Source organism: Tenrec ecaudatus, chromosome X, assembly GCF_050624435.1.
Source record: "Tenrec ecaudatus isolate mTenEca1 chromosome X, mTenEca1.hap1, whole genome shotgun sequence".
NCBI classification, from domain to species: domain Eukaryota; kingdom Metazoa; phylum Chordata; class Mammalia; order Afrosoricida; family Tenrecidae; genus Tenrec; species Tenrec ecaudatus.
Window position 1 is genome coordinate 51849343 of NC_134548.1, and position 15023 is coordinate 51864365.

The 15023-nt window shown below is 38.7% G+C and overlaps 1 pseudogene; it reads right to left on the reverse strand.

Annotated features, from left to right (window-relative positions):
* Positions 1–10266: 10266 nt before the first annotated feature.
* Positions 10267–10719, reverse strand: LOC142433347 (small ribosomal subunit protein uS13-like; annotated as a pseudogene).
* Between the last annotated feature and the right edge of the window lie 4304 nt (positions 10720–15023).

Below are 15023 nucleotides of genomic sequence, written 5' to 3' on the forward strand. Positions count from 1 at the left end.
CAAGGGGCATCTTTTCTGGTCTCCTTTTTCAGTGGGATTGTGTTAGTCTTTTCTCCATTGACTACCACATTGGTCGTTGGTTTTTCATATATAGCTTGTATTGTCTTGAGGAATTTTCCTTCCATTCCAAGCTTCTCAAATGGCTTAAACAGGAATTGGTGTTACATGTTGTTGAATGCTTTTTCTGATTCTATCCTTATTGTCATGTGGATTTATAGTTTTTCAAACTACAATTATATTTATTTTGTTTTTTATTTTTTTTTTTTATAATTGCAATGAGCACTTTATTAAAATATTTTTATTTTAAATTGTAGGCTCTAAAAGAAGTGTGAACTGGTAAAGGGGAAGGAAAAAAGCATGTTTTCTTTTCTTTTTTTTTTTTTTAATAATTATTTTTTATTTTTTAACAAATTATTGGGGCTGATACAATTCTTTTCACAGTTCATACATATACATACATCAATTGTATAAAGCACATCTGTACAGTCTTTGCCCTAATCATTTTTTTCTCCTCTTTTCTTCATTTACATTTTATTAGGGACTCCAACAACTCTTACCACAATCCATACATATACATACATCAATTGTATAAAGCACACCCATACATTCCCTGTCCCAATCATTCTCAAGGCATTTGCTCTTCACTTAAGCCCCTTGCATCAGGTCCTCTTTTTTCCCCCCCTCCCTCCCTTTTCCCCCCTCCCTCATATGCCCTTGGTAATTTATACCTCGTTATTTTGTCATATCTTGCCCTATTCGGGGTCTCCCTTCCCCCCTTCTCTGCTGTCCCTCTCCCAGGGAAGAGGTCACATGTGGCTCCTTGTAATCAGTTCCCCCTTTCCAACCCACTCACCCTCCACTCTCCCAGCATCGTCCCTCACGCCCTTGGTCCTGGAGGTATCTTCCACCCTGGATTCCCTGTATCTCCAACCCTCATATGTACCAGTGCACAGCCTCTGTCCTATCCAGCCCTGCAAGGTAGAATTCGGATCATGGTAGTTGGGGGGAGGAAGCATCCAGGATCTGGGGGAAAGCTGTGTTCTTCATCGATACTACCTCACACCCTAATTAACCCATCTCCTTTCCTAAGCCCCTCTATGATGGGATCTCCATTGGCCGACACTTGGGCCTTGGGTCTCCACTCTGCACTTCCCCCTTCATTTAATATAATATATATATACGCATACATATATACATATACACATATATACACATACATACACACACTTATATCTTTTTTTTTTGTTTGTTTGCATGATGCCTTTTATCTGGTCCCTTGGGCACCTCGTGATCGCACTGGCCGGTGTGCTTCTTCCATGTGGGCTTATTTGTTTCTGACCGAGATGGCCGCTTGTTCACCTTCAATCCTTTAAGACCCCAAACACTATCTCTTTTGATAGCCGGGCACCATCAGCTTTCTTCACCACATTTGCTTGTGCACCCATTTGTCTTCAGCGATCCTATCATGGAGGTTTGCATCCAATCATATGATTGTATGTTCTTTGATGCCTGATAACTGATTCCTTCGCGACCACTCGATCACACAGGCTGGTGCACAAGCAAATACAATTATATTTAAAACAACCATCTCTCTTAGACTCTGAGCTCGCCAAAGGTATTCCGGCTCATGGTCTGATCCACCGCCACCTTCTCGGCTTCCCTACTTCTAGCCCAGTGAAATTATTATTATTTTTGTATCTTACACCCACTGCTGTCTCCTTTAAGCCCCACATTTCTGTTGTTCATCAAGGCTGGTGGTTTTTGTTGCTCATCAGGTAATTCTGAAATTTTGGGGGTAATATTTAATTTTTTATATTTACATTTAAGAACATCCATTTGAAATCTATTTTTTTGCCAATGGCTTGGAATGGGGCTCTATTTATTTGTCCATGAAGAGATAATCAAATGTTTTCATACTGCTGATTAAATAGTTTAACATGTCCTCAATGACCTATAAGGCTCTCTAGTTATCCTTTCTCATAGATTTGGCTCTATTCAATTGCATTTGTTTTGCTGCTCATGTGCTCATGCCATTTTTGTATTGTACACAGAAATTTCCACACAACCTTTCATCCCCAGCAATGGCCCAATAGGTGTCTGTCTTTATAGTTATACCTTTTCTAGTTATTTCTTATACATAGTACCATGAAATACAGATTATTTTGCGTGTGCCTTCTGTTAGCATATTTTATGTTAATCCACCTTTCATATATAACAACTTATTCCCTATATTCTAAGTACTATATTATTGTGTATGTATGTATGTATGTATGTGTACACACACACATACATGCAGAATTTTGTTTATCTTCTCCCTAACTGAGGTACAGTTTGGTTGTTTACAGTTTTTTCTTATTATGAACAATGGTGCTGTGAGCGTTTGCATATAGGTTTCGGGGTGAACAAATGATTCATCGCTCTGGCATAAATACTGAGGTGTGGAATTGCGGCACTTTATAGACATTGTGTATATAAAATGTTTAAAGGAATTATAAAAGTGTTTTCAAAGGCAGATAAGCTATTTTGCATACTCACCAATCGTGTCTGAGAGCGTGAATTTCTCTACATCCTCACCAATATTTTTCATTTTCTATCACTGTGAGCATCGCTGATTTAGTTGCATGTGAATTTAAATCACTTTGCGATTATACTTTGCCAATTATGCATGTTAAGTATATTGTCACGTGTGTATTGGATTGGATATCTATACATAATCTTTTTTGGAATGTCTGTTCTTTTCCTCATTTAAAAAAACGAGGAAAAAAGGTTACGTAGCGTAATTTATCATTTAAAAAAGGTTTTATGGAGTATGGTTTTATTTCATAGATAAAATATCTCCTGAAGTCATGATTACAAATATTTTCTCATATTTCCTTCTTGAAGTGTTGTAGCTTTAGCTCCCAGCTTTAGGTATATGATAAGTTTTTTAGTGCATTTTTGTGTATTTTGTAAAATAGAAGTTTAAGTTCATATTATATATGGCATTGTGTTAGACAGGGTTCTCTAGAGAAAGAAGACCAAGACATGCATGATTTAAGATGGAAAGATAGATTGGTAGATACAATATAAGAAATGAACAGCTCATTAGTCCACAGAGCAGTACAAAGGGCAGAGTGCACTCACTTCTGCGAGACAATTCATACAATGGCAGTACTTCAACTCATGAGGTCTGCTGGGTGCAAGTTAATGAAGCAGACAGCTGAATCTTCTGTAGAACTATTCAGACAATCCAGCCACAGGTAGCAAACAGCAGGGCAGGTCACCAACAGTCATCCAGATGACATGGTCCCACCTTCCACAGTTCAAGTGATGTTTACACCAGCAGTATGGTCAAGCAGGCCTTGAAGGAACCTCAAACTATAGCGACACAGTCCATGTGTTGGGTGTCCCACAGGTAATGTAGCTCACACGCTGAGGCAACGAACTAGCTAAGGCAGCCACACACTGGTCCAATCACCAAAGAGCAAGAGACAAGAAAGGCAAGGCTCTTGGAGCCATTTATCTCTCGCCCTTCTATTAAAATGCCCTTGAAATAACCCCATGTGTTCACTGGTTGGCACAATAAACCTACCAATCACAGGCATATAACCAAAAAATGGTTGAAGGCTATTCCCTTCCCATTATATTACTTGGTACCATGGTTTAAAATCAATTGATCTTAAATACATAGGTATCTTTCCTTTTAAAATTATTTCCTTGGATATTTCCCGCCATGGATCTTATGTCTATCCTCATGTTAATACTGTGATGTCATGATTACTGTGGACTTGAAAAGTTTTAAAAGCAGGAAATTAAGTCTTTCTACTTTACTCTTTGATTTCAACTTGTTAGTAATTCCATATTCTTTACATTTATATTGACATTTTATGGTAATTTTCTATTTACTTTAAAAATAATATTTTATTGTGTTCTGGTGAAAATTTACACATGTTCATTTCCCCCTTGACAATTTCCACACATATTGAAAATGACATTACTGATGTTTTTCATATTGTTTCAATATTCCTATTAATTATGTTACCATTTTTCCATTTCCAGTACTCTTGTTTGCCGTTCCTTTCTTATTTTGTCTTCATTGTTTTGGATTAAATGTTCACTTTTTGACTCATGCAGGTGTTTTTTTTACAATAATATTCATCTAACAGGATCTATTGGGGGGGGCGGTGTCAAGGTATCGCATGATGATAGCCCAGAGAGTCCTCTGGCCTCAGGTGGCCCAAGTAGTCTGGGAATATTTAAGAATTTTTTGTTTGTTCTATATTTTTCTACCATACTAATCAGAGATGTTTATTGCGTGCCCCTGCGTCCATCAGATAGCTCAAGGTGGAACCTGGGCACCATTTAGCTCTTCTGTTCTCAGAGTAGTTGAGGTCTTAGACCATGTAGTCTATTAGCCTTGTAAACTTGTGTCTCATCACATGTTGATCACTTTCTTACTATTTCTCCTACCCAGGAGAGATCCATAGTTGTATCTTAGATGACCTCTTGCAGGCTTTTAGACCCCGAAGCCCTACTCATCTCATCGGGCTTCAGAACATGAACTTTGTGAGCTATATGAGAGGGCTTAAAAAAGTTTGTGGGAAAACGAAGCTAAAAGATACACGATCGCTGAAGACTAAATAAGGACATATCTGCTGTTAGGTAAGTAGGTCCTGGGATATGGAACCCTGATAAAAAGGGGGGACTGGACAGCTGGATTATAACTTGTCCTTCTCAGTATTGAACAGAGCAATATTCTGTAATCTGTGTCAGGATCTCTGTTAGATTTCGGACTATTTGTATGCTACCTCTTCTCTCTCTCTCTCTCTCTCTCTCTCTCTCTCTCTCTCTCTCTCTCTCTCTCTCTCTCTCTCTCTCTCCCTCTATCTTTTATCTCTACAAGATAGGCTGGTGAGGCAATCCCATGGAGACAACAACAGTGGAACCAAAGGTTGTGGCGTAGGCATGGTAAGGCGAAGGCAGGGGAGGTGAGTGGTGAGCCTGTAATGTTGGGGATAGGAGAATATTAAGGGTTTGAATTTGATGGCGAGGAGGGTGTAGCTTTTGTGGTGGTGTCTGATCAATCTAATTGTATCTGAGAGGAATTACTGGGAGGGAAATGATGGGTAAACGTGAGATTGAGGCAGGTGAAACGAAAAAAGAAGAACGAACAATATATACATATATGTGGACATATGTAAATATCTAAATATTGCTCTATTTGTTTATGTGTGTATATATGCAAATGCAACAAGAAGCACATGGACTTTGGGCCTGCTCTTAAATCTTTTTGGTATAAGAATAGTTTATTCTACTAATGTCTTATTGTATCATAGTCACCATCCTGAGATGATCACAGAATACAAAATGGGTGCATATGCAAATGTGGTGAAGAAAGTTGATGTACATTAGAGAAACAAAGCCACAGAAACTCATATGTATAAGAGAGAGTTTTATTTAAAGGGTAAGTGCACAGCAAGAAAACATTACAACCCAGAGCTGCCCAAGCCTACAAGTCCAACATTAACCCATATGTCCGACACCAATCCACAAAGTCCCTCCTCCATCTCACAAAATGGATGCAATGGCACATAGTGCAGGAGAAAAGCCTAATCAGTGAACATGTAAGCATCTCATCACTGACGGGTCTCCACACGGCTTCTCCAGCACCCAGTGCTGCATCAGGGTAGGTCTACATGGCTTTTTCTCAGGGATGTCTTACAGGAAGTGAGCCTTGCCACCTGAAGCAGGGAACCAGGTAAGGCAGCTGCACCCTGGTCTAACCACAGAAAGCAAGAGACTGGAGAACTAGAAAGGAGAGGCTCACTGCGCCATTTATCTCTCCGCGCTTCAACAAAACCACATGTGTTTATCGACCAGGTAAGCACAATCAACTAACTCTCTCACTGACTATTAAAAGATACAGCATCTGGGGTCTATAACTCAACTTCAAGAGAGTGATCCTCAGTGACTGAAATCCTCAGACACCCCCATACACAGACAAACAGAAACCAAACAAAACAAGGACACAAGTGTCGTATTCTTAAATGGCCTCTGCCATCTATTTTGTCTTCTGTTGTGTGTGTGTTTTTTATTATGTTTGGTAGTGTGTTTATGCTTTCTATCAGGACCATTGAGTTTGTTCCTTTTTTGTCATTGATGGTATTAATAGTCCTGTGGTTTCTATTTTATTCTTTAATGTAATTGTGCTCCTCTTTGTATGTGGTTTGAGATATGGGTCTGTTTCATTTTTTTGCAAGTGGAAACCTAATTTTCCCAACACCATTTATCAAAAAGACTATTTCCTCCTTTAAAGTGTTTTATGGAAAATCAGGTATTGGTAGGTGCTTGGTTTTATTTGTGGATTCTCTGTTCTAATCCATTGGTCTACATATCCATCATATTACAAATATCAAGCTATTTTCATGATCATGCCTTTATAATAAGTTTTGAAATCAGGAAGTGAGAGGACTTTTACTTTTTTTCTTGGTGTGTGTGTGTTTGTGTGATTTTATGGGTTTATTTCCTTTCCATATGAAGCTGGTGATTCAATTTTTCATTTGTTTAAAGAATTATGCTGGGACTTGGATGAGAATTGGACTGAATTTATAGAGTGCTTTTGGTAATATTGACATTTTTCACTCCATTATAGCTTCCTTTACTGCTCATGGGATGTTCTTCCATTTATGTAAATTTCTTTTAGTTTCTTGTGGAAATGTTCTATAGTTTTCTTTGTATAAGCCTTTTAGTTTTTTTGTTAGATTTATTCCTAAGTATTTTCTCTTTGGGGTGGTTATTGTCATTCTTTTATTTTAATTTTTTTTCAGTGTCCTCCTTATTAATATACAAGGATCCAATTGATTTATGTTTCTTGATCTCATATTCTGATATATTGTGAAAATTTCAATTTGTTTCAGCATTTTTTATTGGTTCTCTGTGACGTTTTTATAAAATCATGGTGTCTGTAAAGAAACAAAATTTCGTTTTTTCTTCTTGCCAACTTGTAATTTTTAATAACTTTTTGATATCTTATAACTTGGGTAAGACTTCCAGGATAATATTAAATAAGAATAGTGATAAATGGCAACCTTCTCTGGGTTTCATTGGGAAGGAAAGTGCTTTCAATGTCTGTTCATTGAGTGAGATGATAGCTGCTGGTTTTTCATATGGCGTTTATTATGTTGAGGAATTTTCCTTCTATTCCTATTGTATTAAGTGTTTTTATCAAGAATGGATAATGAATTCCATCACATGCCTTTTCTGTATTGATTGATATGATTGTTTCTTTTGGTGGATTCTTTTTTAAAGATAATTTTAGGGGGGGCTCATACAACTCTTATCACAATCCATATATCAATCTATTGTGTCAAGCACAATTGTACATCTGTTGACATCATCATTCTCAAAATATTTTCTTTCTATTTGAGTCGTTGGAATCAGTTCCTCATTTCTCACCCACCCTCCCCCCTCTATCATGAGCCTTTGATAAGTTATAAATTATTATTATTTTATCATATATTACAATGCCCGACGTCTCCCTTCACCCACTTTTCTATTGTTCATCCCGGAAGAGGAGGTTATAAGTAGATCCGTGTAATCCGCTCCCCCTTTCTACCCCTCCTTCCCTCTGCCCTCCCAGCATTGCCACTCTTCGCACTGGTCCTTAAGGGATCATCTGTCCAGGATTTCCTGTGTTTCCAGTTCCTATCTGTACCAGTGTTCGTCCTCTGGTCTAGCCAGATTTCTAAGGTAGAATTGGGATCATGATAGTGGGGGAATTAAGCAGTTAGTAACTAGAGGAAAGTTGTATATTTAATCATTGCTACACTGCACCCTAACTGACTCGTCTCCTCCCCGCAACCATTCTTGTAAAGGGATATCCAGTTGCCTACTGATGGATCTTGGATCTTGTACACACCCCCCATTCACAATGATTTGATTTTTTTGTTCTTTGATGCCTGATACCTGAGCCCTTCAACATCTTGTGATCACACAGGATGGTGTGCTTCTTCCATGTGGTCTTTCTGGCTTCTGAGCTACATGTCCGATTGTTTACCTTCAAGCCCTTAAGGATCCAGATGCTATATCTTTTGAAAGCCTGGCACCATTAGCTGTCTTCACCACATTTGCTTATGTACCCATTTGTCTTCAGAGACTGTATCAGGCAGGTGAGAACACAATGATATGATTGTTTGTTCTTTTATGCCTGATAATTGGCACCTTGTGATCACACAGATTGGTGTGCCTCTTCCATGTGGACGTTGTTGCTTCTGAGTTAGATGACCACTTTGTTACCTTCAAGTCTTTAAGACCCTTGACACTCTATCTTTTGATAGCCAGGCATCTTTTGATGGATTTTCTTGATAGATTTCATTGACTATTTTCTAATATTAAACCATCTTTGGATACCTGGTATGAATCTCACTTGATCATGGTGTTTTAAAAAATGTTTTGCTGAAAATCTTAGCTGGCAGCTTTTTGAAAAATTTGACACCTATATTTACAAGAGATATTGGTCAGAAGTTGTCAAATCTGATGTCTTCGAATGGCATAGTTATTAGGTTCATACTTGTTTCACAAAATGAGTTTAGTAATATCTTATCCTTTTTAAAATTCTGAAATTGTTTATGTAGAATAGGTGTTAACTATTCTCTAAAATCAGGCATCCTCAGACTCTTTAAACAGGGGGCCAATTCACTTTCCCTCAGACCAATTGGAGGGGCGGACTATAGTTTTTAAAGAAAAAAATCTGTGAACAAATTCCTATGCAAACTGCACATATTTTATTTTGAAGTAAAAAAAAATAAACGGGGCAAAAACACCCGGCGGACTGGATAAATGTCCTTCAGTGGGCCACATGTGGCCCACGGACCTTAGTTTGATGACGCCTAAATGATTAGTAGATTTCCCCTGTAAAACCCTTTGGTCTCAGACATTTTTATTTTGAAGTTGAGGTTTTATAGACCTCTCTGTATAATTGTAGGTAGGTAACGGGTTTCTAGGAAAAAATTACACTTCTAGATTTTCAAGTTTGTTGGAATACACCTTTTTCATAAATTGTATAATTATCTTTTTTTTCAGTTGGTTCTATTGTGATATCACCATTTTCATTTTTTATTTACAATGTTTGCTTTTTCTCCTTTACCTTTGTTAGGTTCGCACATGGCTTATCAATTTTGTTAATCCTTTTGAAGAAACAAGTTCTTGTTGAATTTTCCTACATTTAATCTATTCCTGATTCATTTATTTCTGCTCTAATGTTTTTATTCCTTGTCTTTTAGTGTCTGAGAGTTTATTGTTCTAATTGTTTTAGATGTAGTGTTATGGTGTCTGTTTTAATCCTTTCTTCCTTTGTGATGCGAGTACTTACTGTTAAAATTGCCCTCTCAGTACTGCTTTTGCCATTTAACAGATTGTGGTATGCTGCATTACATTCTCATTTGTTTCGAGAAATTTCTAAATTGCATTCTTTATTTCTTCAGTTACTTGGATGTTTTAAAGTAGAACATTGTTCAGTTTCCATATAATTGACTTTTAGGTCAATTGTCGTGTACTTGATATCTAATTTTATAGCATTGTGATCTGAAAAAATGTTTTGTAATATCTTAATGTTTAAAATGTATTGATGCTTGCTTTGCGGCCTAGTGTATAATCTATTCTGGAGTATTATATGAGCACTGGGAATGATGCACATTATGCTCTTTTTATGTGCTGTGTATAGGTCTAAGGAATCAAGTTGATTAATTACATTCTTACTTCTAAATCTTTATTGATTTTCTTTTTTCATCTGTTTTGGTCATAAGTGATATATTAACATTTCCTGGTATTATTGTAATTTAGTCTTTTCCTCTCTTTAATTATGTAATGTTAATGTATTTTGAGGTTTTCCTTTGCATACATAGATGTTTATTTTGTTATGTCTACTTGTCCAATTTCAACTCCCATCAGTATACAATGTCTCTCTTGATAGTTTTTACTTTGATATCTATTTTTTCAAAAATTAATATTACTTCTGCTTTCTTTTGACTACCATTAGTTTGATATTTTTTATATTTTGATTTTTAGTCTGTTTTTTGTCTTTATAGCTGAGATGTGTTTCTTATAAGCAGCATATTAATAGCTCAATTTTTCTCATCCATTCTAACAATCTTTGTCTCTTAACTAGTAGATCTTATACATTTACATACGATGTTATTATCGATGGGTATGTTTTTAATCTTACCACTTTGTTGTATATGTTTCCTTTTTATGTATAAACTACTAATTAATAGACAAGGTTGATAGGCTTTAGTTCATCTTAGACAGTCCACGGGTTTGACCACTGCAGTCAGTGGTCTTGGTGTGCTGACTTTGATGTCAAAATCCCAGAGGTGGCACAGCCCTCTGTGGGCCCCCAATGTTTCACATTGCTCCAGATGTCACAGACCCTGTTGTCCAGATGGTTGGCCAGGACCTGGCTGGATTTGCCATTGTTAACATCTTTCTGTCTATTCACGAACCAGTCTGGAATCTTGTATGGCAGTGGATTCTGGAGGATGGTGATCACCCCCTCAACCTCATCTTTGGTGAGCTCCCCTGCTCTCTTGGTGAGCTCAATGTCTGATTTCCTCAACATGAGCATATCTTCGCCCCACACCCTTCATGGCAGTGAAGGCAAAGGCTATTTTCTGCCAACCATGTATTTTTAGTCTTGAGCACTTACAAATTGTGCAGGAAATTCGCAGGGATAACTAGAGACATGGCAGTAACAGGGCGTTGATGCGTAGACCTCCGGTGAAAGAGCATTTTGGTATATTTTCATGGTGTTCATTTCCTTGTTCATCATGATTTTCGATGCTGATTTCCATTTTCTTATGTTTTTTCTGTTCAACTTTTTCCTGTTTTTACCTTACTGTTTAAGAACATTTTATGATTTTCCCTTTTTATTTTGTTGAACTTATAGAATTTTTTTGAGATCAGTTTGCTTTTAATTACTTTCTTTCCAAATTTAAGGTGGTATCTTGTCTTTTGTTAACTACTCAGTATCTTCTCCATTCGACTAATATCTGCTATGTTTCTTCTCTTCCTTTATTGTAAGTACTGTATTACAGTATTGCAAGGTGAAGCCTGCCCCTGGCACATCATCACGGGCCCGGTAAGTGCAATTGTACAGCGATAATAATAAAGATCATAGTAAAGTCATAGGGAGAATCAGAGATAAAAGAGGCAGAAATAACGGAGTCAGACACATTTCATGGGAGCATTGCTCAACTGAGGCTCAATGATGATTCACGTGGACAGAGAGAGATTTAATGCTAACCAAGGCTTTTATATTCTCTGGGGACATGTAAGCCCCCTAATTACAGGTGAAGACATACGTCACAGGAGAAGGTTGTGCTATAGGTAATACAATAATGGGAGGGGGTGACCTGGGGGTATCCACCCAATAGGACGATGAGGGATTGGGGGTATACATGTGTCAATATGGGCAGATCCTAGATTCAGGATGGCAGCCTAACTTGGATGTGACTGAGATGGTTTGATCTGTTCCCTGGCTCAACTGATACAGACCATAATCAGTAGGGTGTGAGATCCACCTCTAGGAACCAAATCAATGACTGCAAACCTTTAGGGAGAAGTAATCCTTTGTCCTTAACATCAGGGAGCTGGGTCTACCTTAGTCTGGTGACTGAATGCCTCCAGGGAAGCTGTCTGTAAGCATCTGACCTCCCCCCATATGCTAGCCAAAAGCCCCTAATGCTTTCCATGTCTTTGGGGGAAACAAAGCTGGGGAAAAGTCTCTTTATAATCCCACACCATATTGTTGTCTTTATTGCAGAATGTTACCTGAGCTTCCCTATGTTGAATTGTACCATTTTGTTTCACTCTGTGTGTTACTTATGGAGGATGATTTCTTAAAAATTACATCATATATGTTGATCTTTGGATGCAGTATATTGTTGATTCTCTGTTCAAACAACCAATGTCAGTGTTTTTTGTAAGGTTGGCCTGTTCTCACAAAATCCTTCTCTTCAGCTAATTTCTGGAGCACTGGGGAAAGGGGCATCTCTGCAGATGTCACTTCAAGATAGCCAAGAATTTGAGGCTTCTTTTGGTTTCTGTACACTGAATTCCTTCCTCTGATGTGACCAGGCTGTTACAAGCAGGGGTTTCTATTCTTCTGGGGAGATTAGAACTCAGGTTCCTGAATCTTCTTCTATTTCAATTAATTAATTTTTAAAATGTTCTTTTGTGGGGCTCGTACAACTCATCACAATCCATCCATCCATTGTTTCAAGCACATTTGTTGCCATGATCATTCTCAAAACATTAGATTTCTGCTTGAGCCCTTGTTATCAGCTTCTCATTTTCCCCATCCCTCCCCACACTTTCCTCCCTCATGAAACCTTGATATTTTATAAATTATTATTATTTCATCACTGTCTGACATCTCCCTTAACACACTTTTTCTGTTTTCCATCCAACAGGGATGAGGTTATATGTAGATCCTTGTAATCAGTTCCCCCTTTCCACCCCACCCTCCCTCCACCTTCCCGCTATTGCTAATTTCACCACTGGTCCTGAAGGGACCATCTGTTCTGGATTCCCTGTGTTTGCAGTTCCTATCTGATCCAGTATACATCTCCTGGTCTAGGAAGATTTGTAAGGTAGAATTGGGATCTTGATAGTGGTGGAAGGAAGCATTTAAGAACTAGAGGAAAATTGTATGTTTCATCATTGCAACACTGCACCCTGACTGGCTCATTTCCTCCCTGCTACCCTCCAGTAAAGGGATATCCAGTTGCCTCCAGATGGGTCTTGGTTCCCCATTCTGCACTCCCCCTCATTCACAATGATTTCATTTTTTGTTCTTTGATGCCTGATACCTGATCCCTTAGAAACCTTGTGATCACACAGGCTGGTGTGCTTCTTCCATGTGGCTTTTGTTGCTTCTGAGCTATGTGGCCACTTGTTTACCTTCAAGTCTTTAAGAGCCGAGATGCTATATCTTTTGATAGCTGGGCCCCATCAGCTTTCTTCACCACATTTGCTTATGTAACCAATTGTCTTCAGTGATCGTATAGAGAAGGTGAGCACACAATGATATGATTTCTTGTTCTTTGATGTCTGATGCCTGATCAGTTCAACACCTCATGATCACACAGGCTGCTGGTGTGCTTCTTCCATGTGGGCTTTGTTGCCTCTGAGCTAGGTGGCTGCTTGTTTATCTTGAAGTCTTGAAGAACTTAGACGCTATATCTTTTGATAGCCAGGCCCCATCATCTTTCTTCACATTTGCTTATGCATCCGCATAGTCTTCAGCGACCTCTTCTTCACTTTTAAACAAGCCTTGTTTGAAGAGGATTTTGTAGAGCTTCAGGCCAGTGGCTATGTTTTTCCTCAGCTGCTTCCTTGCACTTTTTGAAGACTCCTTCAATGAAAATTGACTGAGTTTTTCTATGAGACTATTGCCTAGGCCTTCAAACACAGAAAACCGACCTTGGAAGATATTTAGTTAGGTCTGAGGAGTATCTGTGGTTGTGTCTTCAGTGAATTTATGAGGAGCTTCAAAAATTATATAGAAAATGATTTAATACAGAATGTAAAATATCCTTTAACTTTTGGAAAATTCTTTGTGCTAGTTTTGTTTTTCAAATTGGCATAGCAACCTCACAGACAACAGAACACAGCGCTGCTCAGTAGTCCACCATCTTCACAATATGTCTGCACTGGATGACTCTAGCTCATTGAAGAGCTTCCTGTTTTTTCCTGAACCTTTACTCTTTCAATCATGATGTCCTTCTTAGGGGATTTGTCCCTCTGATAAGACATCCAAAATAAACGAGAAGACTTCTTGACACCTTTATTTCTAAAGCCAATCCCTGTCTTAGTCCTTTCTCTTTCTTTCACTGCCCTATTCCTTTCGAGACAGAGTTGCTCATTCTTCCGGCTGTCTTTGGTATATTTAATATTCTTTGCTACCATATAGTGGTGTAGGGTTACAAGTTGGGGTGCAAATTGCATGGTCAACAATTCAAAACCACCAACATGTCCTCAAGAGAAAGACTGGCCTTTCTACTTCCATCAAAGAGTCACAGTCTCTTAAGTGTTTCTGAGGCTGTACATTTTACGGAAGCAAACCAACTCACCGTTCTTCCAAGGTGTAGTTATTTGATTGAACTGAGGTTCAACAGCTCATGCTGGTAACCCACTACACCACCAGGGTTGTCTTAAATGAGATAAAAGGTAGAGAAAACAATAGAGCAGCCAGACAGCCTAATTTTACAACACTGGGGGTGAGATATACACTGGGGTTTAGAAAAGCTGGGATATATCGAAGAACCTGGAGGTGCATGCACATTTTTACGGTTTTGCTCATGTTCAGGACAAATATGAGAAGGCTGTGATCTCTTACATCTGCCTGACTTTGGTGCTGTGCACTAGCAAGAGATGAGGATTAAGGGAATGCTGGAAACTGCTTGGATTAATGTTGAAGGCACACTCCACCAAATACAGGAGCCCTTAGAAAAAAGATGGAGCGTTCAGCGGTAGGATCAGAGGAGAGTTCAATGCACCTTTCTTCAGTCGCTCTGCATCTGGGTTTGTCTGACATCAGCCGTCTCCGTTATGTTTCTCAAGTTTGACCCCCATGAGACCAAAGTCGTGTACTTGAAGTAAAGAGGTGGGGAAGTCAGTGCCCACATCTGCACTGGCCCCCAAGATCAGGCTCTTTGGTTTGTCTCCATAAAAGGTTGGTGATGGCATTGCCAAGGCAACCAGTGAGTAGAAGGTGTGAGGGATTACTGTGAAATTGATCATTCAGAAGAGACCGGCCCAGATGGAAGTGGTGCATTCTGCCCCTACTCTGATCATCAAAGCCCCTGATGAACCAACCGGGGACAGAAAGAAGCAGCAAAACATTAGGCACAGTGGGAACATCTTCTGTTGAGATTGTCAGCATCGCCTGTCAGATGAGACACTGATCTTTGGCCAGAGAATTCTCTCGAATTATTAATGAAATCCTAGGTTATGTCTAATTTGTGGGCTGCAATGTTGGTGGCAGC